General features: G+C 33.8%; 1 protein-coding gene and 1 long non-coding RNA gene across 2 annotated transcripts in view; one reads left to right on the top strand and one right to left on the bottom strand.

Moving 5' to 3' along the window:
* The window catches only part of LOC105879378 (uncharacterized), a 367,989-nt gene that overhangs the window by 986 nt on the left and 340,223 nt on the right, over positions 1-26,780 (bottom strand). The window lies entirely within an intron of this gene.
* ZNF804B (zinc finger protein 804B) overlaps positions 1-26,780 on the top strand; it is a 498,952-nt gene that overhangs the window by 455,293 nt on the left and 16,879 nt on the right. The gene's annotated exons all lie outside the window — the stretch shown is intronic.

The following is a 26,780-nucleotide window of genomic DNA, read 5'->3' as shown; positions in this document are numbered from 1 at the left end:
AATGTCTCTAATACAGCCTTTCAATCAGAGAGTCTTAAGGACCTTTAAGGCTCATTACACACGTTACTCTATGGGAAGGATTGTCAACAGTATAGAGTAGAACCACAATAGCGAGAACATCATGAATGTCCAGAAGGATTACACCATTGAAGATGCCACTGTTGTTATATAAAACAGCCCTCAAACCCAAAACAATAAATTCCTGCTGGAGAAAACTGTGTCCAGATGTTGTGCATGACTTCACATGATTTAATATAGAGCCAATCAAGGGAATCATAAAAGACATTGTGGATATGGCAAAAAAAAAGTTGGAGTTTGAAGAGTTTCAATATACGAATTTTGGAGAAATTCAAGAGCTAATAGATCAAATGAGAGGAATTAATGGAAGATGACTTTGATGAGGATGAGTGGTCCAAAACAGTGCCAAATGATGAGGAAGATGTTGTAAAAGAAGCAATATCAGAAAAATTGACATTAGACAAACTGGCAGAAAAGTTCTGATTATTCAAGACTGCTCTTCTTTTGTGACATGGAACCTTCTATGATATGGTCACTGAAACTAAAAAACATGGTGGAAGAAGGATTGGTGCTGTATAAAAATACTTTTAGAGAAATAGAGAAGCAAAACAGTAAGGCAGAAATTACAATGTATTTCTGTAAAGTTACACCAAGTGTGGCTGCTTCTCCTGGCTCAGCTTCCACCTTCTCCATCTCTACCTCCTCTGCCATTCCTGAGATAGCAAGACCAACTCCTCTTCATCCTCCTCATCCTCAGCCTATTCAATGTGATAATGACAAGGATAAGTATTTTTATGATAATCCACTTCCACTTAATGAACAGTAAATATATTTTCTCTTCTTTATGATTTAAAAAAATATTTTCTTCTCTCTAACTCTGTTATAAGAATATAGTACATAATACATTTAACATACAAAATATGTTAATAAGCTGTTTATGTTATATAATAGTAGGCTATTAGTAGATAAGTTTTTGAGGAATTGAAAGTTATACACAGATTTTTGACTATGCAGTGGGTTAGTCCTCCTAATCTAGCATTGTTTAAGAATCAACATATATACACAATATACATGCACACATACATTTGTCTGTGTGTGTGTGTGTGTGTGTGTGTGTGTGTGTGTATGTATTCAGACATTAGATAGGTTAGGCATATTATCTTTGTGAGAAAGGAGGCAAATGACGTGAATGTCCAATTTTCTTAGGTTTTCTCCTTGAGGTCACTTTTTGGGGTTGTAGTATCAGAAGGGAAAACCAAATTTAGGAGCGACCACCTTTCTGGATGGCAGAGGTAGACATCTGCATTCAGGACTTTGTAAAAGCTGATATTTAGAGGGTAAATGGCTGTTGGGAGGCACATACAGGAAACCCCAGAAGACTGCATCAATACTATCCTCAGTCCTTGGCTATTTCTTGAGCTCCACATAATTATAGTGAGACTCCCAAGTCTGTCAGGGAAATATCAGATTAGGAGGCTGAGAAATAAGTCAGGCTTACAAAATATTGGGGAGATGTGGGTTTAACTATTGTTGAACACTGAGAGTTTATGTACTAGCTCAGAAAAAACATCTTGGAATAAGAGCAAATTCTTAGAGGTAAGGACGACCCTAAAATAGACCTTCCCTAATAAAACCTAACATCAAGTCTCAACATATCAAGTGATTGCTGATAATTTAACAACTTGTCAGAAAAAAATCAGCATTTTGTAGAGAAAGATATATATCCAGAGACTCCACAATGTGACACTACAATGTCCAGTATACCATCAAAATTGCTACACAAAGAAGCAAAACCAAAGATAATCAGATATTAAAGTCAACAGGCAAGGGCTTCAAAATAACTATACTTAATAAGTTAAAAAATAATAACATGGATAAAATCTATGAACATGGAGTAATTTAACAGAAAAAAGGAATTTATAAAAAAAAATACACATTATATAAATATATCTGATTTTGGTAATTCATTAGGTATGTGTAACAGTAGACTGGACACAGTGGAAAATAAGGATAGTATATTTAAATAAAAAAATTCTAATCTGAAGCACAAATAGAAAAAAAATGGAAAGAATTGAAAAGGACATAATGTGGGTGGGGCACAGTCAAATGATCTGATAGATATGTAACTTGAGTTCCAGAAGGAAAGAATAGAGAGAGACAAAATTAAAAACTGAAGAAATAGTGGCTGAGAATTTTTCAAATTTGATTAAAGAGAGTAACTCATGTATTCTGGAAGCTCAGTACTATAAATATAACAAACAATAAGTATAACAACCTCAAAACGATAAATATAACAAAAACTACAACTTGGTACAATAGAGCATGGCTGATAAAATCAAAGTAGAAGAGAAAATCTTACAAGATACATTACTTTTAAAGATGTAATGGCAAAACTTTTGGCTTACTTTCCAACAGGAACCATGCATGCAAGCATAAAACAATGGAAAAACATATTTAAACTGCTGAAAGAAAAAATAATTACCAATCATAATTTGAAACCCAGAAAATGCTTCAAAAATATAAAAAAATAATAATTACACTTCAAAGGCTTATATAAGTGAATAAACTGAAGGGATTTTCACAAGCATAAGAAATACTACAGGGAATGATTCTGGCTGAAGGTAAATGGTGCCGTAAAAGCATGAACATGCAGAAATAAATAAAGAACACCAAAAAGGGTAATATGTTAGTAGAGATAACAGAATATTGACTTTTGAAGAAAGAATAATGAAAATGACTTTTTGGATTTAGCAAATATGATAACAATAAATCAAGGAGAAGAAATAGAACTCCTTTCTGGAGAAGTAAAGTTGTATTATTAAAAGTTTCTTGCATTGTTTTTAGAAGTGATAAAAATACCAACATATGGTAGACCATGACAAGTTAAGAATATATATTTTAATCTCTAGTGTATTAACTAAAAGAATAATAAAAGAAGACACAAATTAAGCAGTAATAGAGGAACTAAAATGTAATGGTAGAAGTGACTTGATTACTCCGTAATAATGTAAGAAGAGTACAATAAAGAAACGAAACAGGTGGTAGAAATTTTAAAAGTTAGCAAGGTAGTAGCCTTAAATTCAACTGCAACAGTGGTTATATTAAATATAAATGGAATAAACATTGCAATAAAAAGAAAATATTGTCAGATTGAATTTAAAGAACATAACTACTGTTTACAAGAGACATACTTTAAGTATAAAGCTGTAGAAAGGCAAAGTGAAAGAATCGGAAAAGATATACCATACAAACACTAACTGAAAAAAGTAGACATAACTATTTTAGAGCAATAAGGATTATAAGAAGTAAAGGGGGATATTTCATAATGTTAAAGGATCAATTCAAAAGCAAAATACAACAACACTGAATTGGTATGCACTAAAATAGCTTCAAAAATGTGAACTAAGTAAAGAGCTATATCTGTATTCATATTGCAGACTTTGTATAATTCTATTAGAAACTATTAGTAAGGGAATGGGGCCTCAGCTTCAATCTTCTTAAACAGGACACTGCCAGCCTAAAATCTTGTAACCTGGAAAACTAAGTTTCATATTTGATAGAGAAATTAAGTCTTTTCCAGACAAGCAAACGCTGAGGGAATTTATTATGACCAGACTTGAGCTGTAGGAAATACTTAGAACTGCATTATGCTTGAATCAACACAATCGATATCCACCAGTGTTAAGTCACCCAGAAAAGCTAAAGCTCACAACCCTTATAAAACAATAGCACAAGAGGGAAAACAAAGGAACAAGGTACTATCCAACATGATGAACAGAAAAGCATCCCACATATCAATTCTATCTCTTAATGGTTTAAATGCACCACTAAAAATACATAGGCTGGTTGAATGGATGAAAAAACACAATCCAAGTATCTGCAGTCTCCTGGAAACACATCTAAATCACAAGGATGCACACAGACTCAATATGAAAGGATGGAAAAAAAAATTTCACACTAATGGAAACCAAAAGAGAGCAAGCGTAGCCATTCTCATATCGGATAAAATTGACTTTAAATCAGCAAAAGTAAAGATTAAGAGGGTCATTATATAATGGCAAAGGGAGCAGTTCAACAAGAATATATAACAATCCTAAATATATATGCACCTAACAACAGCTCCCAGATACATAAAGTAGATTTTACTAGAGCTAAGCAAAGAAGTAAATAGCATCATAATTGCTGGGGACTTCAACACCCCACTATCAGAGCTGGACAGATCACCAAAGCAGAAAATAAATAAGGAAACACTGGACTTAAATGGGACCCTAGAACAAATGGACCTGCACCCATCCTTGATGTAGGAGGAAATATCACTGCTGAGTACAAGATACCATGTAGTACATTTGCTCAATTGTAATTCTGCAGTCATTCACCCTTTGGATCACCTTAAATCTCTCTTATTCACTCTGACTTTCCATATACCCTGGAAACTTTCTTACCTTGAAGGCCATCTTTTTCTGCAAATGTTTTGTGCTCCTATTTTATACTGAATGATCTCTCCCTACTTTTATGTTTGTTTGTTTCTCTTAGTTTCCTATATTCCTGAAATTGTCAAAATAATTAATATATTAATGGTAATCTTTTCTGTTTGTTTTCAGTGGTCATCAATAATTTAATATTTTATGAAATTACACTTTCTTTCATTTTATTGGATTTTGGACTAGAAATATAGATTATTACATAGTCTGCAAATTTGAATCAATGTCAAGTTCTTAAAATACATTTTATTTATTTAAAAGTGGGCTTTTTTGAACACTAAACTTCCCTGTTAAATAAACCACTTAATATTTTAAAATTGGATTATTCAGGAAAAAAACAAAAACTTTTGACCTATTGATATAATCCTTAGTTTATCTAGATTTATATATATATTTTTCCTGTCCTCTTTCTTTTCATCTAATCAGTGTTATGAAGCTTTCTGCTTGGCTGCTAGGGCTAAAAAGTAAGATGTACTTTCACGTATACTTGCTTAAGTTATGTCTTTCATTAGGGACTTCTTTGGAGCCCAGAACTCTTTTTACTTTTGAATGCCATATTTCCCATGGCTCTATAGAATAAGATGACTATCTTTTTCTCATAGATTGCAAGTCTTTCTACCGGGATCATTAATGATTCCCTTCAGAGCTAATTTTCCTAAAATTGGAAAATGGTTAGAAGATCTCAGTATCCTAAAACAGAATAAACTTGAATTGTTCTGAGCAGTGGATCCTAATCCTTGTTAAATTACTTATTCCATTTAACTATTAATGTAATATCCTTACTGAACAAATTCAGAGTGTAATCTCAATTTTTAAGTAGAGCCACCCTTCCTTTCTCAAAGCTGTAAAACAGTAAACTTATCAGGTTGTTCAATATAACTTTGTGCCAGCTCTCTCTTTAATGAGCTGCTGGCCTGAGTCTCACAAGTCCAAAGCCTTAAATGAGAACATGGGTTTCTGCCTCACCTATTTAATATTGACTTGTTATGCACTCATTTTGTTAAGAAATCAATTGAGTCAAATATGACTACTTGTAGTTTTTACTGCTTCGCATTAACCAATAATTACGTGCACAAAATTTGGCTAAGAGCCAAGCAATATAAGCTTAACATAGCTCTTCAGCTGTTAATGTTTTTGTGAAATCTGAATTGTATAATACCGTCTTAATTGGTATAGGTAGAAGGGTTCTGCCTGACCAGGTCACAATTTAAAATAGCATATACTAGAATTATGTTTTCATTCTCCTCCTCTAACTCAGTTTTAGTAGCCTCGTACTGAGTTCAACGAATTGGACACATGCCATCTTGGAGTAGCAAACTTAGAAATACATGTGTCCTTTTATATTGATGACATGTTTTCACTTTAGGGACAAAGTTATTTCCAAAGGTAACTGACCTTAGTGACTAAATAGATAATAATTGGTTACTATTAATGATGCTAAGTAATAATCATCATTCTTAAAAGTTATTCTCCAAAAATAAATTGTTCACTTCAGTTATATATCAGTTTTGGAGACTCAACAAGATTATGCTGCCTTAATCACATACAGTCTACAGAAACCTATCTGAAATTCTGCTATATCTATGACAGATAAATTGTAATATTCTTTTTTAAAAGAAGTTAGGCCCAACTTAACTCTGCTGTATCTTATATATAGTGTAAAACTTTGAATTTTTCAATTGAGCATTCATCACTTTTCTTTATTTTTTGGATGAGGGTACATTTTATTTTGATGCAATTTCAAATTTACAAACCTAATATTATACAAAGAACACTTACATATCCTCAAATTCACCAATTGCTTATATTTTTCTATGTTCTTTATAATTCTATATAGAGGTATAGGTCTAATTTTTTTCTAACCATTTGAGAGTAAATCAGAGACCTCATGCCTCTATAAACATAAATATTTCAAGGTTCATTTTCTAAGAGTAGGGGAATTATCTTACACAAATATAGAAGAATTACAAAGCCAGGATATTTAAGACTGAGATGGCACTATGTTTTGATCCCCATATTCAAATTTAATAAATTATACCAATAATATCCTTTATATCTATAATTTCTTGGGTGGAGGATCCAATCCAGGATCAGACATTACATTTACTTATATCTCTTTAATCTCCTCTAATTTGGAATGCTGCTAACCCATGTCCCATTTGTTTAAAGTTGTTTTGTTTTTTTCAGGTAAAATTTCCATTCAGTGAACTACACATATAGTAAGTTTTGACAGGAGCTGATACCTCTGTAACATTACTGTCAAGATATAAGACATTCTCATATCCCCTTATAAGTGAAATCATATAGTACGTGTTATTTTATGTTTGGCTTCTTTTGTTCAGCATAATGACTTTATAATTAAATTATTCATACTTAATATTATTGAGTAATATTTCATTATCTATATATTGCAAAATTTGTTTATTCATACACCTGTTGACATTTAGAATGTTATAAAGCTGCTTTAAAACTGTTTGTATGAGATTTATTATTTTTGGTATATATATATATATTTTTTCTATCTTTTGAAATATTTAGGAATGAAATTGCTATGTCATAGGGTAAATATATGTTTATTTTTACAAAAAACTAGCAAAACTATTTCCAAAGCAATTGGTCCATATTATATACCTATCAGGTAGTTGTGAGAATTGCCAGTTCTAGAACAAGCAAAATAAATTGATGTGAAAAAAAAAATCAGAGAAGGGGTTTATCTCAGGGTTGGAATAATTCCAGAGGGCCTAATTATGAAAACTGAATTTGACTTGGTTACCCTCATGGCCCATTTTCACAGATAACACACCTGCAATGCCTTAAAGAGTTCTAATCGGACTTCTCAAGTTTCCTCATAAATATTCAGTCGTTCTTTCCACCTCTTTGTTTTTCAAAGCTTAAGATCTGCCACTTATATAGATTATCAGTGGCTTAAATTCTTGTCCAAGATCTTATGAGTAAAGTGTTTGCTTTTCACATTTTATTGCAAGCTTACCTGAGAGAATTGATATTCAGGGAAGATAGTCTGTTTGGACAACTATTCATGTATTAGTCTAGAAATTCTATCACAAAATGCCATCTGGAACATGTTATTTTTCCACTAAAAAATTCATCTGGTTAGGTTGCAATTTAAAATAAAGTACTTATTTTTTTTGCTTGCTTGTTTCATAGTTGAAACTGTATTGATCTTTATGATGGGAATATTTGCCTATTTCTCCTTTCTAAGATTCTGATTTCTGATTCCCATTTAAGTTTTATTCGTGTGTGCCAACTAAAGACATTTTTAGAAGTGAGATATCACATTTTTAAACCTTCAAAAACAAGTGAGGAAAAATCTCCCAAACAACAACAAAACTCTGCTTCTCATTCAAAGTGCCTTTCAGCAATTTTCCCACTTTGGGAATATTAGTTTTCACTGTGGATTAAAAAACTCTGACCTGACTCACTGCTCTAAAATTCCCATCTTTGAAATAATGCTTTGTTTTATTTTTCCTAAGGGATAAAGGTTTAACTGCTCTCTCCCATTTAGCTCTTAAAAATAATATGTATTAACCTATCTGCAATATATAACATACATATGTTAGAACCTTCTCATTATGATAAGAATGGAGCTACTTGTTTAATTAAACTACTAATTGCCTTAACCAAAGGAAAACATCTTACTGAAATAAATGATTTATCTTGGTAATAGAAGTGTCAAGAGTGCAAATAGATCCCTAATTGATGAATAATTTCCCAACAATTAATTCTTCTGCCCAAGTAATCCCCAGCTAGCTCCGCAATGTTTCTCATTTTAGACGAGCTCACCACCATATCCTGCTTGGTTAGTTTCCTTGCCTCCCATCTTGCCTGCTTTACCTACATGACTGCCCTTTATCTTTCTAAAGTGCAATTATGGCCGTGTCACTCCTCTACTGTAAGCATTGCATTGCCTTCCCCTCATGCCACTGTCTAATTCAAAATAAAGCCTAATCTCCTTATGTTGACTTATTAAGTCCTGCAGAACCCAATTTACTTCTTCTATCTCATCTCTCACCTTCCCCTACCTCCCAGTCCTACTCTACTTGCAACTATATTCTAGCCTTGTAAGTGTCCTCCTCATGTGTAGGGATCTTGGGGCATGTTCTTTCCTTGATCTGGAACTCTCTACAGCAACATTTACCCTTCATCACTTAATACCGTAACCACTCTTTATGATGCACTAGTGATTGAAGAAGGAGGTTGAGTTATTTTTAATTAATGGTGAGGGTAAGCCTCTGACAGCATGACGCTGGATTCTGAAGATGAAAAAATATCCGCCACCTAAGGAGAAATGAGGATGTTCCAGTGAGGGCATAAATCCTGAGTTGGCAAAGATGGTCGGGTATTTAGACACCACAGCTAGTGAGCATGGCAATGGGTAGGGACCAGAGAATAGAAAGAATGACAGAAAATGAAGCTGGAACTGTAGGGGGTGTCTGAATCATGTGCACTATGACAGACTATTCCAAAGATTTTGGATTTTAGTCTAACATCACTTTTATGCCATGAATACATTTTAATTAAGTAAAAGACTTAATCTGAAAGATGTTTTGAACAGATTGCTCTGGTTCTTTTTTGAACAGTGGATAAAAGTGGAGGAAGGTGAGACTGGCAGCTGAGAGATAACCTGGCAAGGTACTGTAGGTGGCATGTAGGAAAGAGATGATGATGGCTTGGGTTAGATTGCAGGCCCTGGAGAGGGATAAAATATTAATATGGAGTATAATTTAGGAGAAGAGTGAAACAGGATTTGTTGAGGGATAGGGAGTTGAGAGAAATTGTCTTACATTTATGTGGAGTATTTCAAAGACATATTTTTCTACAAGCATTTTGTTGTTGTTTTTATTCTGTTTTTTCAGAAACAGTAGCAATGGATGGACAAGAAACAGTAATAGATATCTTAAGCTTACCACTCACTTATTTTGACAAATTTTTACCTTAGGTTTTACACTTTATTTGTTCCCTTGGATACACAAGTTCACTCATGGATGACTGAAGGATGCCTATTACTTGTATCAACTAAATAAAGTGGACTGCAGCAGCTGATCTTGCCAGAACAATGCAATAGTTTTCCTGATGATTCTTGTGACTCATTGTTTTCCCCTCCCAACCCACCCTGTAAACCTTATGCATTACCATCACGATTTCCTCAAGAGCTATTTCAATTAATTTTCTCTCCTAACCAATATGAGTTTTATGGCCCACCATGCTCAGGACTAGATTTATCTTTCAGGCTTGATTACTCTCCTTTTCCTCGTGCATGCCATGTTTCAGCTAAAAATAGCTAGTCAGTGTCCTTTCAGTACTCCAGAATTTTATTATTGTTTTGCCTTTGCTCTTGCCATCTTCCACAAGAAATACTAATATCCAATCTTTAAAACAAAATTCTACCACCATCAAGGCTTTGAAATATAGGAATGCACTATGTGTTTAAGAGAATTAACTTTGCAGTTAAAAAAACATAGGGGAGGGTCTTGGCTCTGTCACTTACTTGATGTGTGACTCTGGCAAGTTCTCAGCCTCTGTAAGGGCCAGTTTCCTTTTCTCTGATATGGGGAAAATAAGAATATCCACCTTATGGTGGTGTTCTGTAAATTAAAGGAGATCATGCATGCGACACATGTCATAATAATGGTTGGCATAAATTAAGCACTGAACAAAAGGTAGATAATATCTTTATTGATGTTAATTTTAAATGCTATAACTTTATAGAAAAACTCATGATATCAATTTAAATCACCACCTTTACTGTCATGCTATATATTGCCAGTTATATATATTTTGTAATATATATGTGTACATACATAATCAAAACAATGTCTTACATGTTCACAATCATAACAATTTGTCCACTTCTCTTTCATACTTCTTACCAAATTCTACTGTGCAATGAGATTGTGTAGGTACCAAATATATAATAAATTTATGCCTGAACAGCTTCTCCTTTGCCCATATCCAATTCTTAGAGAACTTGCTAATGTCCTCTTTTCACGTTGTTTGCACCTGTAAGTCCTGCTAAATGAGAGTTAAGCCTCAGCTCTCATCCACCCTGTGACAGCTAACTGGGACATGGATGGATCTTTGACCCCAGTTGTGCCAGGTCCATTCTTTCCCTGCATAACTTAGAAATCAGAGTCAGAGAATCTATCGCTTTGGGGCAAAGTAAAGTCAGAGCTCGGAGTGGCTATATTCAGGTGTACTGCATTCCGAAATAGAAAGGCAGGCTGGAGAGAGACAGAAGAATGATGTATTTGTGCACAGAGAAGCAGAGATAGGTGACCATGTGGTCTACTATTGACAGATAAAATAATTTCAATTCATAGCTTTCTTGTTGCTGGTGTCAGTTCATTTGGCAGCCTAGCTACACTTCCTGCCAGGTGTTTTGGTGAAATAGCCTATGCCCTTCCATGAAATTACCCCCGGTTTTAAAAGATTTCTGTTTCTAACACATAAACCACCTTGTCAGGGACCATGTGCCTGTCTCCTTTCCCTTTAAGCACCCTTAGCTGTGTGAGCATCTTTTACATCTTCTCTCATGCACAGCGTCTAGCTCAGAGTCTGAAACCGAGCAGCAGTAACAGCCTGAATTGCACTCCAAATTGTTCTTACCACTACTCATAATCTTGAATTTAACACAATACTGTTCAGGTGACACACCAGACTAATTTAAAAGTGAATTTAAATTAATTTTGATTGAAAACTTTCATAGCATTTCATAAAGATCTTTGAGATTTTCTCTAAGGTCCTGGATTGGAAATTACTAAATTGGACTGAAATATAAGAAATATCATAATTGGCTTTTCTTATAGCGAATCACATGCATATGGAAAAAGCAAGGATGCTTTTGGATTGGGATCTTCCCCTAGTAGATAATATCTCCATTGAAGCTGAATCATATCTCAGAGGTTTCACTTGTTAATCAAGGGGAAGGCAGATGTTTTTATGTTGCTGGAATGGAGACATTCTAAATTTAATATGCTAAATCCCAAATGAACATTTCAAAGCTTTCATAGACACATTTTTTTTAGAACCTCAATTTATGTGGAATAGAAAATATAACTATTTGAAATGTAATTTACAGGTGTTGGTCCTGTGAGGGTGGCAATGTCATGATTCCAAAGCAGAATAATGGTGTGCTGTAAAGTACACAAAGAATGGATCAGAGGCAATAGAGTGTAAAGGTTACCAGCTCGAGCTTTGGAGTCAGACAGCTTGGACTTCAAATAAATCCTGTAAAATTAATTGCTAGTTGTATAGTCCTAAGCAAGTTATTCAACATCTCTTAACCTCAATTTTCTCATCTAAAAAAGTAGAGTACGGATGCAAATTGCATAGCCATGTTAACTAAATATCTCATCCCATTACAACTGTGTCTCCATGATATTTTTATGAGATCTGAATGTGAAAGCAGGTCAAATACTTTATAATGAAGAAAATAGAGCCCCCTGATATTTTTCACCAAGGCCAAGAATCTCACACATGATCTCGCCTGTGTCTCACTCTTATTCCACCCAACTCCTACAATCCTTATTTTTGTTTTACTTAGACACATAATTGTGAATTTTAATTTTTAGTTGCTTAAAACATCCTCATCTCAACTTATTCTTCCTTTTATTTTATTATTCCTAGAAGTGTTAAAAGCTGCGAAATTACATGAGTCTGGACTTGAGAAAGAAAACTTTGGGGGCCACTGATTCTTTAGGCACTGAATTTTATGAATTCTGCTCTATACTGAAATATTTCTGGAAGCAACAAAATATCAAGAGTGATTTAACAGACTTTCTCTTTTCTTAATTTTAATTCAGCTAATTTCAGGACTGAGAGTAAGGAAGAGACTTACATAAAAAGGAATGAAGAAAATAGATTTTATAGAAGTGGAAATAACTTGTAAATCATTTTTTAAAAAATGCAATCACAGGCTATTAGAATAGTGGTTAAGAGCAAGGACTTAAGAATTACAGACTTTTTTTTCCCCTCCTAAACTTAATTCCATCAATCTTATAAGGAATATTCTTTATTCAGATGTGCAATTGTATCTGAAGTATGCATTTTTAGAAGTGGAATTGCTGAGTCAGGGTGATGGTACATATGGAAATGTAATTGCTGTTGCCAAATTACCCTCTAAAAAGATTGTATCAGTTTTAACACCAAGAGTGAATGGATATATTTGTTTTCCTTATATACTGAATGCTACCAGGTTTTATAAAACATTATGTTTTTGTTAGTTAAGTGAAAAACAAAATAGGCCCTGATATTTACATTATATTTCTTTATGAGTTTGATTATTTTATTTATTTATTTTTTTATTTCAGTATATTATGGGGATACAAATTTTAAGGTTTCAAATAATGCCCTTGCCCCTCCCCCCCCACACACAAGAACAGAAACTTTTCTAAAGAAGACAGAATAATGGCTAACAAACATATGAAAAAATGCTCAACATCTCTAATCATCAGGGAAATGCAAATCAAAACTACAATGAGATATCACTTATTTCCAGTAAGAATGGTTATTTTATTTTTTAAAAGTCAAAATAAATCCAAGTGGCTTTTCTTAGTGCTTCTGCATTTCAACATAAATTTTTATATAATAAATATATTTGAAGATATAAAATGCACAACGAACCATGTAAACAGTATTAGCAAAGTATAGACATAACTAAAAATATCCTTTTTAGGTAATATTTTTAAAGTAGTGAATTGCATTCATCAAATTTTTATGTCAAACACTGGCTAAATTTTATACAAATATAAATTTGCATAAAGTCACACTTATGTTTTTATTCTACTTAAATGTCATAATTTACTGAAACATATGAGAATGGCCAAAATTGGAACAATGCTACTCTTTCAATATATCTAAAATTTAAAATTTAGGAAGTATGTTGCCACTTCCAATTAAAGTACAAATCTGAACTTTGTGGCAATATATTCATTTAGAGTATCTTTTTGAGAAGCATTCACAGTCACCAAAAGAAAGAACATATGAACAGCACTAGCTATGGATGTTGATAACATTTTGTTCAAACAATTTCAATTTTAAAAATAATACATTTCCAATCAAATTATTTGTTTGCCCATGAAACACTAGTTATTTAAAAAGTAACTAACATGAACTTACAAAAAGTTGTTCTTATGGTCCAGAAAATGAGAAATTTGAAAATAAATTCTACTCTAAAAATACAACCCAGTTTATTTAAGAGGATAGAAGAATCAAGAATTAAACAAGAAGAAGTTTGCAAAGCTTTGACTAATATCCTCTTTGCCCAAGTATATACTCAGCTAGAACCTTAGTTTCTCAGGCTCTGTAATTAGCAATGAAACATATGACATGAGTTTCCCACAATGCGCTTAAAAATAAATGGAGCTATACTTTTGAAATAAAAGTATTTTAAAAAACTTATTATCAGTTTTACTTGCAATAAAAATAGTATTTTAGTATTATCCAAATACGATGCTCCTTACAATTTGAATATTTGGTCACTCTTGAATTAATTATACTTTCCTTATTCCTTTGCTCAGCAATCCCTTTGTGCAAAGATAGGCCAGGTATTAGAAAAGACCATGAATCTCGCATCTGCCTAATGCTATTTTCTCTGAGCAATGCTAGTGAAATGCTTGAAATAAGAGACAATTGATTCTGTTGAATTCTGAGAATTAGTTGTGCATTTAATATCTCTGTGAGATCCTATTCAGTGAGACTATTCAGGGCTTATTTTGATAAAAAAAAAAATCAAGCTTGATTCAGTTAGACTCTTACAGGAAGTTGGGAATATTAAAGTTAAGTTAATATCCTAACAGGAATTCTAAGTTATACCCCATATTCGCCGGAAGTTCTGTACTCTAGAGGTTCAAATGTATTACTACCAGTTAAATAAAACTCATATTTTCCTTCAAGTACAATTACATCTTTCTTTCATTACCATCTGCTTTTCCATTTTTTTCATTCACCTGACTACTTCTCTCAGGAAAAATATCTCATGAATTGCATGCATATGGAACTAACCACCTCTCTCATCCTGAACTAACAAGAACGGAGCTGTTTCTCTAACTAGGGTTGGCAAACTTTCAGGGAAGGGTCAGAGAGTAAATATTTTTGGCTTTGCAAATCATACAGTGGCTCTTGCTAGGACTCAACTTTGCCAATGTAGCTTGAAAGTACCCTTTTGTAAACAAATAGGGATGGTTGTGTTCTAATAACACTTTATTTACATAAACTGGCTGAGGGCCAGATTTGGCCCATGGTCCTTAGTTTGCTGACCCCTACAACCAATCCCTAAACTTTCTTGAGAGAATAAGTAATTTTTAATTAAGGATGTGCACTAAAATGATCTGGATACTTCTCTATATCCTGTTTTGCAGCCTAATGATTTAGAGCTTGTGGAGAGGAATTTAGATGTGAAAGAAGCAACACACTTGGTTGAACACTAACTGTGAAGGTTCCTTTTGGTAACATTTAGCAACTTTAGTAGGGCAGACACTGATCTTCAGTTACTCAATGCTGATTTCCACCCTCCCTACTTATTGACAAAACCTGGATTTATTTTGATAGATAGCCATGCACCTAACTAAAACCTGAATTTCTCACACCCTTTGCTTAAATGTGACATCCCTCCAGCAAATGATGTGAGCATGGAAATCAACTCAGCTCAGCTTTCAAAAAGCTGTTAGTTTTAAGATAAAAAAAAAAAAAAAAAGGATAGAGTCAGCTTTTGCCCTGGGCCCTTCTTGTTGCTGCCTACTTAGAGTGCTGTTTTAATGCCTAACATTTTTTTAAATGTTTTATTTTTAATTATTATGAGCCCATGATAGTTGTATATATTTATAGGATCCATGTGATCTTTTAATACAGGCATATAATGTGTACTAATCAAATCAATGTCATTTGAGTATCCATCACCTCAAGCATTTATCATTTATTTGTGTTAGTAAAACACCAATTGCACTCTCTTAGTTAAAGTGTATCATAACTTACTGTTTACCATAGTCTGACATTTCTCAGCCATACTGTGACCTTAAGGACAAACACAAATGTTTATGTTGGAGGAAACTGAAAGCTAGAAGAAGACTGAACTGTGGACCTCCTTGAGAAGATGTAAGTGCCAGGATATGCTTGCATGTAGATTCTTGGTTAGGAGTAAAAGAAATATAATTTGATTAAGCCACTGAAGCCAAGTTTCTGATACACACAGCCCAAGTCAAAACTGTCTTTAGCTTTAAAATAGCATCTCTATTTATTGTATAAGAGTGACATAATCCAAAATTCAATTTTATATCAGATTACAATTTTATTGATTTATTTTTTTCTGTTACTGCCTCTCTTTCAATAGTTTTTTTTTTTTTTTATCCCAAAGACAGTTCTATTTTAGAATAATATTTAGGGAGGAAATTTCAAAAGCATTTCCCCCTGTCCTAAGGAAGTCTTAGTTTGCAGGTATGTTCAGACTAAATATTTCTGCCTTCAATATTCTCAGCAGGCATCACTGACCCTAAACTAGGGCATAAAAGAGTGGGAGGATGAAGCAGAAATTGAAAAAGCTCTTAAAAATCAATATAATGTTAGGTTGTGCAAGATACTGAAATACAAGAAATTGCTCTTAAGGAAACAGTTAGATAGCTGGGTCAGGGTGCAGGAGGTCAAGTTCTCTTTATGAACTGAGCGGGGAAGATGTGACCAGGGAGGAGTCACACAGCTGGGAAGAAATGCTATAGAGCAGATAATAACCTGCCAAGTAAAGATGGCCTCATGACAGGAACCTCACAATCTTCTGGGAGGGCAGAGGTTTGCCACAGGATTCTCTCAATATTTCCTTTTAAAATTTTGGAAGCCTAATGCAGAAAGCATCTTTCCTAGAACTTTCTCATAAAAGTGTGATTAATTCTACTAATCTTTAGAAATAAATAAACAAAAGATTCCCTTAAGAACTTGGTCTTGTCTACATGTGCCTGGGAACCCTAGAGATAGAAATGGACTTCACACAGAAAAGCATTCTTACTGGTTCTCTTAACTGTACAGTATAATACTTGGCAGTATTTTCTTTTTCCTGGAACTTATGGCCTCAAGGCCACATGTGGCCCTCCAGATCCCCAAGTGTGGCCCCTCTACCGAATCCAAACTTTATTAGGATTTGTTCTGTAAAATTTGGATCCAGCTAGAAGGCCACACTCAAGGATCCAGAAAGCTCCATGTGGCCCCTCATTATTATCCCCACCCCTCAATTATTTTTTCTTGAGGCCTTATTACTAAATAGTAGTCTAATCAAATATCTGCTCAAAATATAACTTTTTATTTCTGAATTTTCATTTGTTCATTCCAGAAATGCTGGATATTTCCAATACTATCTGTAGATACATTATGGGAGTTAATACTATTCTGATATGGCATGTATACTCTTATTATGCTGTGAACATGGAGAGAGGGGGCAATTAAAAGCTCTTTTAATACTAACCCAGTCTGAAAAGCAATTCCCCATTTACTCCTCACCAAGGCACTTCCTTTGTAATTGAACTAATAATTTCAGAACAACAGTCACTAGAGATACTGATGTTTTTAAAGTATTGGTTATATTCTTACCTGATATAATATCGGTTACGAAGGCATTAAAAAGTTTAGCTTTGGACATGCCATGGTATAGAAGATACATAAACCTTGCGATTAAAACTAAATAAAGGCCCATGCTTTATTCCATAGCTGACTTGGATCCTGACCACCATAGCTAGAGGGTGAAAGGACCTGGGTAATGTCTCAGAAGTAATGAAACACTAGAGCTATTCATTTGCCATTTGAGAACTTCTCAGGGAATCTTGGGCTTTGGAAAGGCATGGCACAGCTTTCCTGGGGCACATACCTTAAGAACCTTATGCCACTCTGTAAGCCAGGGAGGTGATTCTAGTCCACTTTGAGTTATAAAGAAATTTTTCTATTACATGAGCCACATTTTCAGGTTGTCCTAAAATCTATAAACATCCCCAAACTAACAAACAAACAGCAGTGTCTTCAGGCCGACCATATCTCTCCTGAATGTTGAGCTCAGCCAGTTAGAGGGTCCAGAAATGAGTTTAACAAGGAATCTCTAGGTCCTGATTGTCCAAGCACAACTGGCTGACCATCAGCAATAAGATTTAGAGTCAAGCTATTCCTATTCTAGCAGATACAGGAATAACTTCCCAGGAACTATTATTATGTATTTAATTTAGCACTTCTGAGGAAGAAGATTGAGGCAGCATGTGCAGCTCTAGAGTCTTTTCTTCTCATCTATTCTTAGTTTGCTTGTGGCATTATTGGTTCTTGGAGCAGTCAGTCACAGCAGAGGGAAGATGCTCAGGTGTATTCATTCTAGGCATGACTGAGAATTCATCCTGGTTAGGAGCCCAAACTGCAGCTCCTAACATGGGAGACTTAAAAAATATTTTAATTCATTTCACTGTGTTTTTACTTTAACAGAATACAGGAAAGATAATGGCATGCAAAAAAAAAAAAAAAAAAAAAAAAGCAGGGAATAAGGAAAAAAATTCTGACAGCAATGATGACTTTTTATATAATTGAATTTTTATATTTTGCTTGCACTATTGCACAAATTACAATTTATCCTGTTCTAGGTTATCATTAATGATCTATAAATATCTTCTGAATTATTTTAATAAAAATATTTCCAAACAATGAGCAATATTTCAGAACTGGATAGACTTTGTGTTTACAAAGTGAAACTATTATAAATGTCTAGGATTCTGCATAAGCTCTTCTGATTTTTCCTTACATTAAGGAAGATTAGACATTCTTTTTTCAAGTCACAGTTTTTTTTCTGGTCTCTCATTTGATGTGGATCAAGTCATTTAACCTTTTATGTGTTTGTTTCTTCATCTCTAAAATGAGGTTAATAGTTTTGGCCTTTTTGCCTTGGGGTTTTGCTCTGAAGTGAAGAAAAAACATTAATGCATGGAAAGTACCCTGGGATCTATAGATGAAAAATGCAGAGATGGAAGGAGTTATTCTATCTAAGAGAGGAAAAAGTAGATACACTTGAGTAGATTCATTTCACATGTGCTTTCTGCTTCAGTGAAGTTGCACGGAGAGTGGCTACTGGAGTAGGCAGATGTTCACATGCATGTTTGGACTGGTAAGCAATAATATTGTGAGTATTGCTATTCCAGACACATAGAGACTCACTGACCTGATCAATTTGCTTCTTCATTTATTTATTCACAGCTGAATTCCACTTCCAATGCATATGCCAAGCATTCTTGCTGGCAGGTAGGGAAATAAAGATTGCTTAGTTTGTGCTTTTAAAATGAACCGAAGAAGAAAATTAAATTGCAAATATTCCATAAATGTGTTTTAGCAAATATTAATATATATCTATATGCTTTATTTTACTTGTTGCTGAGAGGAAATCAAATGCATCATGAAAGCTGGAGAGGATATGTGAGGACTACGTTTTTGTTCTTTAACTTGACCTCTGCATCAGCCCTTTGTCACATTGCTTTTGGTCTGGGCAGAGACCACGGCAGCAGGTATGCTCTCTCTAAACTATGAAGACCATCTGCTCTGCTATTTCACTATCAAGTTCCTTTAAAAAATTCAAAGACATGAACTAGATGACAAGTCTTCTACTTCACATCCCCATACTTCCCTTCTTTCCTCTAGGAAGTATTAGTTATCCAGTCTTTTACCCTTTTCCTAAGATTCACTTTGGACAGTTGTTAATACCCAAAAGCAAAATTAAAAAAAAATTGTCAAAGAAAATATTGACAACATATCATTTCTTAATGAAAAATTTATAAGTTTATTCAGTAGTGACATATGATCTTGGATTTTTGGAAATTACAAATGTTTTGATTATATGTACAAATAAAATTCAAGCCAAAAAAGACCCTTTATTATATAAAATTAACCATAGATAACCTCATCTTATTAGGCTTTAATCTAAAATGTGGCAAGACAGGAATTTACCCTGTAGGCTTCCTTTCCCTGTATTCTCCTTTATAAAAAACTACACCTATTGGTCTTGTAAAACTGTCCAGATGAAAACCACTCAGACTGCTTTCAAAAGGACATGAATCAAATACTCTCAATGGAACCCCATTGCCAGTTGAATCAAGTGATTCTTGCTCATCCTGCTTACCAAAATTCCACAAAACCTGACCATTCCTTACATTTTAAAGTGATTATAGTTTATACTTACTTAAAATACTTACTTAAAATATACTTACTTAAAATATTACTTAAAATATATCAGGTGCTGTGCTAAGTGATTTACCTTTCCTAACTCAAATAATAATCCTAAGAACTCCACAAGGTCGATGCTAATAGTTTGCCAAGTTACAAATGAGCAAACTAAACCTAGGGATAATTTATTAATGCTCCTAGAGTCTCACAGTAAGTGACAGAGACAAGATACATACTCAGGTCTGCCTGATTTGGGAATGCTTTTCTTAACTCCTACACCATGTTGTCCCCTGTCCAAATATTTCTGGAAATCAGACACTTTGTTTTATTCCTCTTATCGTTAGGTGCTACTCTCTGTCTTCCTGACTCCCAGGGAGGTTCAAACTGTGACCTGCTCTAATTTGTTCACTGTGAGTCCCTACTAATAAATAAGTAATTATTGTGCTAGCAATTTTTGAAAATAAGTTTATACCTGATTATAAATTGTACCTCTGCACTGAATTATGAATGCTAAACTAGTTTAGGACTCTGAAGTTAAGATTTTTCTTTTCAAAATATTGAAAGAAGAGAATAATTAAACATAGCATTGTTTTAGCTTTGTGATTACCATGTACTATTGATTTTTATATCATATATATTGATCTTATTTATTTTTAGTCATAAAATTTATCTCTGATGGAATTTTTTCATATTGATAGTGAAAACAGTCTCATCATCCTATTAAATGAGTCACTGACAAAGGAGATAATTTCTTTGTATAGTGCATATTTAAGCAAACACTAAAATTCCTGGGACAATTTGCTAAATTGTATTTATTATCTGCACCTTAAGAATTATTTAGAAACAAAGAATAAGAAATACCTCTATACAATTGTGTGTGTATATATACCCATATATATTGCTAACAAATATTAAAATTCTTTCCAAACAAAACTAAGCATATGACTTCACATTGATTTTATTGGTCTTCACACCCACTGAGATGTCCATAATCAATGAGTCTATTATTTATGTCACAGAGGTGGTTATGGATAGAGACTGGCAAGACTAATATGTAAAGGTGAATATAAAAATGAGAATATGTTCTTCCTAACATTATGAGGTAATGAACATCACCCATAATAGAAATCTAATAAAGTTATTCCTCTTTTCAATTTCTCTAAATTTACTACCATTTCTGAACCACATCACCCTGGCATTCAATTCACAATGTTGACAGAATCTGATCAGGAAATGGCAACGTATAAATTTTGTGGACCAATGTACCAGTGTTCCCTTTATCATAATATATATCAAAAATGAGCAATTTCCAGTTGTCATCTTCAATCACATTTGTGAAAGATACTTTTGTATAATTTAAAAAAGAGTAGGTATTTATGATAACATGTAATTTCCCTTACAACTAAAAAGCAGGCTCTATAGAGTCTTTGACAGAAATGATACAAAGAAGGAAAAATTGTGATTTAATCCCTGCAGGTATTTAAGACTTGACTCTTACTACATAAAGAGGTTTCAAAATATTCCAACTTACAAATGGTCAAATGCCTTTAACCATGAAGGACATTTGGCTTGTTTTCAGATTTTAGTTCTCTAAATACATTTGTATTTTTAATATATTTATTTCTGATCAACTCTAATTGAAAGTTCATGGAATGATCAATAAAATTGACATTAGTAAAAAGTTTTAAAACCTTGCTTTTTGTATAAGGGCATTTTTGCATTATATTACCAATTTAGATTCCTTCCTTACCACTGCCTGGTTTAGGGAACATGCAGACCAGTAAAACCCAGAAACCATCCTACCACAAATAATAATGCTGGCTAAATCTTTTCAAATTATATCAACACTTAGAGATTGCAAGAATAAACAGGAAAGCCATAGCTACATAAAAAAAAAATAAGGGAATTTAAAGTGTATAACCCAAGTCTTCCACATAGGATGTGGAAAGTCACAACCAAATGTCATCTCCTATCGCAACAAGTACATGCTAGATGTTCTAAAAAATCTAAATTTTGTCAAGCCCATCAGAAAGCTGTGGTTTGCCATGCAACCTAATGAAATGAAAGGCCAATTGTATATTGCTATGTAAGAAACCCAACCACAAGGTGAGTCTGCACCTATCTACCCACTATTTTATGTGGTCTTCACTAAGTGCTCATGACAAGGATTCTGAACAGAGCAGGCACTTGAAAAAGACTCCTTTGTAGTACAGACAGGAGAAGTTTGCCTGAAGTTAGTGGTGAAACTAGAGAAACAAGATAAACCCTCCTACATTCTGGATTCTGCATGAGTTTAAGGCAAAGATTGTTTTTCACTTAAAGAGGGGCCAGAAAACACTTGCTTTACTTTTAACCAAGCAGCAAAGTACAGAGAGATGGCATCTACAAGTGAGAGAAGCTCAGGAGTGTTGAGAAAGCCCAACTCCTGAGACACAGGTGCGCAGAAGTGCAAGATTAATATGTGCAAGACTAGCATTAAAAAAAAAAAACAAAAAGACGCTCACACACAGGGAACTAACCGCATAGTGCCAAGAGGCAGCTGTCTACAACTGGTGGAGAGACAGAAGTATTGAAGCATAAGATCATTGCTTCTTGGCATTTTGGTTGTGATCAAGTGTGGAAAATGATACCTCTCTCCTCCTCTGTCCAGGTGACAGGTGCACAACACCTGTACAAATCTGAAAACAGACAAATTGAGACAAAACCCCTTACAGGCACATATTCTGAGACTTTTAACAAGTGCAATAGAATAGCAATGTACTTATGAGATAGAAGAAGAATAATGAGAGATAGCACTTCTGTGGTGCAGGCATTAGGGTATAGAACTAATTATAATGGCAATTCTATCTAGTATTTAAGGAATAAGTAATACCAATGTTATACACAGTATTTTAGAAAATAAAGGATAAAATATTTCCCAACTCATTTTATGAGGCCACTATCACCACGATATTTGTAATTGACTGAATGTTTTGTCCCTCTCAAAATTTATATGTTGAAATCCTAACCCTCCATGTGATGGTATTAGGAGGTAGAATCTTTGGGAGATAGTTGGGTCATGAGGTTGAAGCACTCATGAACAAAATTAGTGCCCTTATAAGAAGAGACGAGAGCTTGCTTTCTTCCTCTACTCTAAGACCATGTGAGGATACAATAAGAAGATGGCCATCTGCTATCCAGGAAGAATTTCCTCAACAGACACTGAATCTGCAGGTGCCTTGATCTCAGACTTCCCAGCCTCCAAAACTACTAGAAATAAACGTTTGTTGGTTAAGTCACCCAATCTATGTTACTGTGTTATAGCAGCCTGAACTGCCTAAAATGGTACTGGGATGACACAAGAACATTAAAATAAAAGATAATGCAGACCATTATCACTCACGAACATAGATGCAAAGTCCATAACAGATATTAGCAAATCAAATCCATCAATATTTGGAAATAATATATAATTACCAACCAGCATTTATCCTACAAATGCAAAGTTGAACACAATAACATTCATAGAAGTTACTCACCACACCAGTAGATAAAGATAAAAGAATGATATAATACTTTTCAATAAATTCAAAAAATGTATTTAAAGTACAACTTTCTTGTATCCTAATTATGTTGCTTAGTTTTTTAAAAAATCTCTTGCTGTCTACCTTTTATCATTAAAGTGTAAGAATGCAAGATATTGTTCTAGTCTTACCTCTCCCATATCTTTGTTTATTACACAGACTGTAAAATGATAAAACAGATTCACTCTTCACCACTTGCTTTGCAAACTACTGTATTTTTCTCATTATTCTTTGTAAATATGTGAAGTAGCATTTTTTCTGATATATGTATGCCCTGAGCTGTTCTTAATAAGAGCTTATTCACTACATGACCTCAAAAAACATTTTTTTCCCAAGTGGTTTATTTTTTTCTTTCAACTGAGGAAGACTACTGACAATTATGGTATGTACCATTGCTTAAATAAATGAGTTATTATCAGAACAAGGGAAGTACAAACTTGGGCAAACCCAAAACCCAGGAGGCTGGCAAAACTTGACCTCCAGATTCTTGGAAGTCCTCTCTATCTGTCTAATAACAAACAATTCTCTCTTCATTAGACAAACCAATTCTTGGAAGAATCTTTTATAATATTAACATACATATATATAATCACTGTGCGGTAACCTTCTCCAGAGTACGGTATTTGCAATTAGTAATTTTTTGCTGTTTAGTAGAGGGACATTGGAAACTCCCATTATAATTGTTGATTTTTCTTTTTCTCTTTGTAGTTTTATCCATTTTTGCTTTGTGTATTTTGAAGCTCTGTTACTATACACATAAACATATACCATTATTATGTTATCTTGATTAATTTGCCCTACTATTATTATGAAGTAAACTTCCTTATTCCTCATGATATATCTTTGCTCTCAAATCTACTCTGTCTCATAGTGATATAATCTCTCTAGCTTTTTTTTTGACACTAGTGTTGGCATGGTGTATCTTTTTACATTCTTTTCTTCTAACTCATTGTGTCTTTATTTTTAAAGTTTGTTTTTGTAGTCAACCTATAGTTGAATCTTACACTTTTATACAAACTGACATTCCCCCTACCTTTTAATTCTGGTGTTTAGACTATTAATATTTAATTTTTATTGGTACATTTAGATTTGTGTTATTATCTTGACTTTTTTAATAATTTAAAACATTTACTCTGGACAATTTAGTGTTTTTTTATTATTATTTTTATTTTTTATTTCAGCATATTTTAGGGGTACAAATGTTAAGGTTACATATATTGCCCATGCTCCCCATCCCCCTTGAGTCAGAAATATTATCTTGCTATTTATTTTATAATTGTTCCATCTGTTTTACCTTTCTTTTCCTGCCTTCTTTTGGATTGAGTACATTTAATCATTATCTTTATCTCCTTTGTTGTCCTGTTGCCTAAAACACTTTGTTTTATCATTTTAATGGCTGCTGTAGGGTCTATAGTGCACTTCTTTAACTAATGACAGTCTACTTTCAATTGTTTTTACACTACTTCAAGTATAGTACAAGAATCTTTCAATAATATACTGTCATTTCTCTTTTCCTAAGCTTTGCTATTGTTGTTGTATATTTGCTTTATAAGTTTGACATAAACCTCAAAAGACATAGTTAATGTTTTTGTTTAAACAATCTGAATACATTAAGATAGGATGAAACATACCTTATGTATTTATCCTTGTAGTTACCATTTCTTCTGTTCATTCTTTTATGTAGACACACATTTCTATCTGATCTTATTTTCCTTTTGCCTGCTGATATCCTTTAAGATTTCTTATCATGTGTGTCTGCTAGTGATTCTAGCAGCTTTTGCATGTCTGAAAACATCTATATTTCACCTTCTTTTTTAGAAGCTATTTCACTTGGTATAAAATTTTATTTTGACAGGTTTTTTTCTTTTTTTAGAAATTTAAAGATGTTGCTTCACTGTATTCTTACTTGCATTGTTTCCAATGAGAATTCTTCTGCCATTCTGCTATTTTTTTCTTCTGTTCATAAATGTATCTTTTTTCTCTGGATGCTGTAACAATTTGACTTTTTTAATGGTTTTGAAAGAATTGATTATAATGAGCATTGGTGTAATTTCCTCCATATTTCTGTGCTTGAGGTTTATTGGTGGGTGGATCTGTGGGTTTATAGTTTTCAGAAAACTATAAAAATGAAAATTTTTCTATCATTTTTTTTCAAATATCCTCTCCTTCAGAGACTTCAAGTGCACATTGTTTAATGATCATTGTCTCTTCTCTACTTTTTGAACATGTAGAATATAGTTATAACTGTCCTAGTGCTCTTCTCTGCTAATTCTAGCATCTGTGTTAGTTCCGCATTGGTTTTGATGGTTATTTTCCTTATTTTTAGCTGTGTTTTCCTGTTTCTTTGCTTGCTTGATATTCTTTGATTGACTACTATATATCAGTGATTTTTCCTTATTTTTGATGGCTATTTTTTTTATTGCTATCCATGTCCTAGTGTTTGGTTCTGTTCTTCAGCTAAATTACTTGGATTTAGTTTTATACTTTCATTTCTTGCTTTTATGAGCTGTTAGGAAAGTTCTAAGTAGTGTTCAATCTATGGCCAATTATTCTGTACTGAAGCAAGACTTTCCTGAATTCTCTACTCAATGTCCTACGAGTTTTTCCAGTTTTCTTGGGTGAGAACAGACACTACTCCTGGTCTTATATGAATGTTAGTCTCCGTTTTACGATTTTTTGATTTTTTAAAGTTATTTCAGGTGACTCTTTTCCTGGCCTGAAGTAGTCTCTTCACACAGATGCACTGATTAGTACACTGAAAACTTGAGGCAGATCTCTGGAATTTTTTTCTTACATAGACATGAGCACTTGACCCTGGCTAAGTTGAATCTGTGACAAGATGTCTCTAAACAAAATTTCTTCTTCCTGTTTTGTGTATCCCTTAAAACATTTTGACTTTGTTGATTCCCTCAACACAATAAATCTCTTAACTATTCCTCTCTGTTTCCAAAACAAGTTGTATACACCCTTATTAAGAAACTTAAGGCCGGGCGCTGTGGCTCACGCCTGTAATCCTAGCTCTTGGGAGGCCGAGGCGGGCGGATTGCTCAAGGTCAGGAGTTCAAAACCAGCCTGAGCAAGAGTGAGACCCCGTCTCTACTATAAATAGAAAGAAATTAATTGGCCAACTGATATATATATAAAAAAATTAGCCGGGCATGGTGGCGCATGCCTGTAGTCCCAGCTACTCGGGAGGCTGAGGCAGGAGGATCGCTTGAGCCCAGGAGTTTGAGGTTGCTGTGAGCTAGGCTGACGCCACGGCACTCACTCTAGCCTGGGCAACAAAGTGAGACTCTGTCTCAAAAAAAAAAAAAAAAAAAAAAAAAAAGAAACTTAGCACTATTTTGTAGAAAGATCTGTTTACTTTCTATTTCTCTTGAAGGGAAAATAATTGATTTGTACATTGCCATATCCCATGGTAGAAATAGTAGGGATTAACATAGTAAGAATTAGCAGTATTTGTTGTTGGGTGAATGAGACAGAATTCTCAATCATTTCTATGACTCAGAAATAAAAGCACAGCCTTAGAATCTTGGAG

Source organism: Microcebus murinus, chromosome 9 (genome assembly GCF_040939455.1).
Source record: "Microcebus murinus isolate Inina chromosome 9, M.murinus_Inina_mat1.0, whole genome shotgun sequence".
Classification (NCBI taxonomy): Eukaryota; Metazoa; Chordata; class Mammalia; order Primates; family Cheirogaleidae; genus Microcebus; species Microcebus murinus.
Note: the sequence above shows the minus strand (reverse complement) of the source record. Positions and strands in the feature narration are given on the sequence as shown.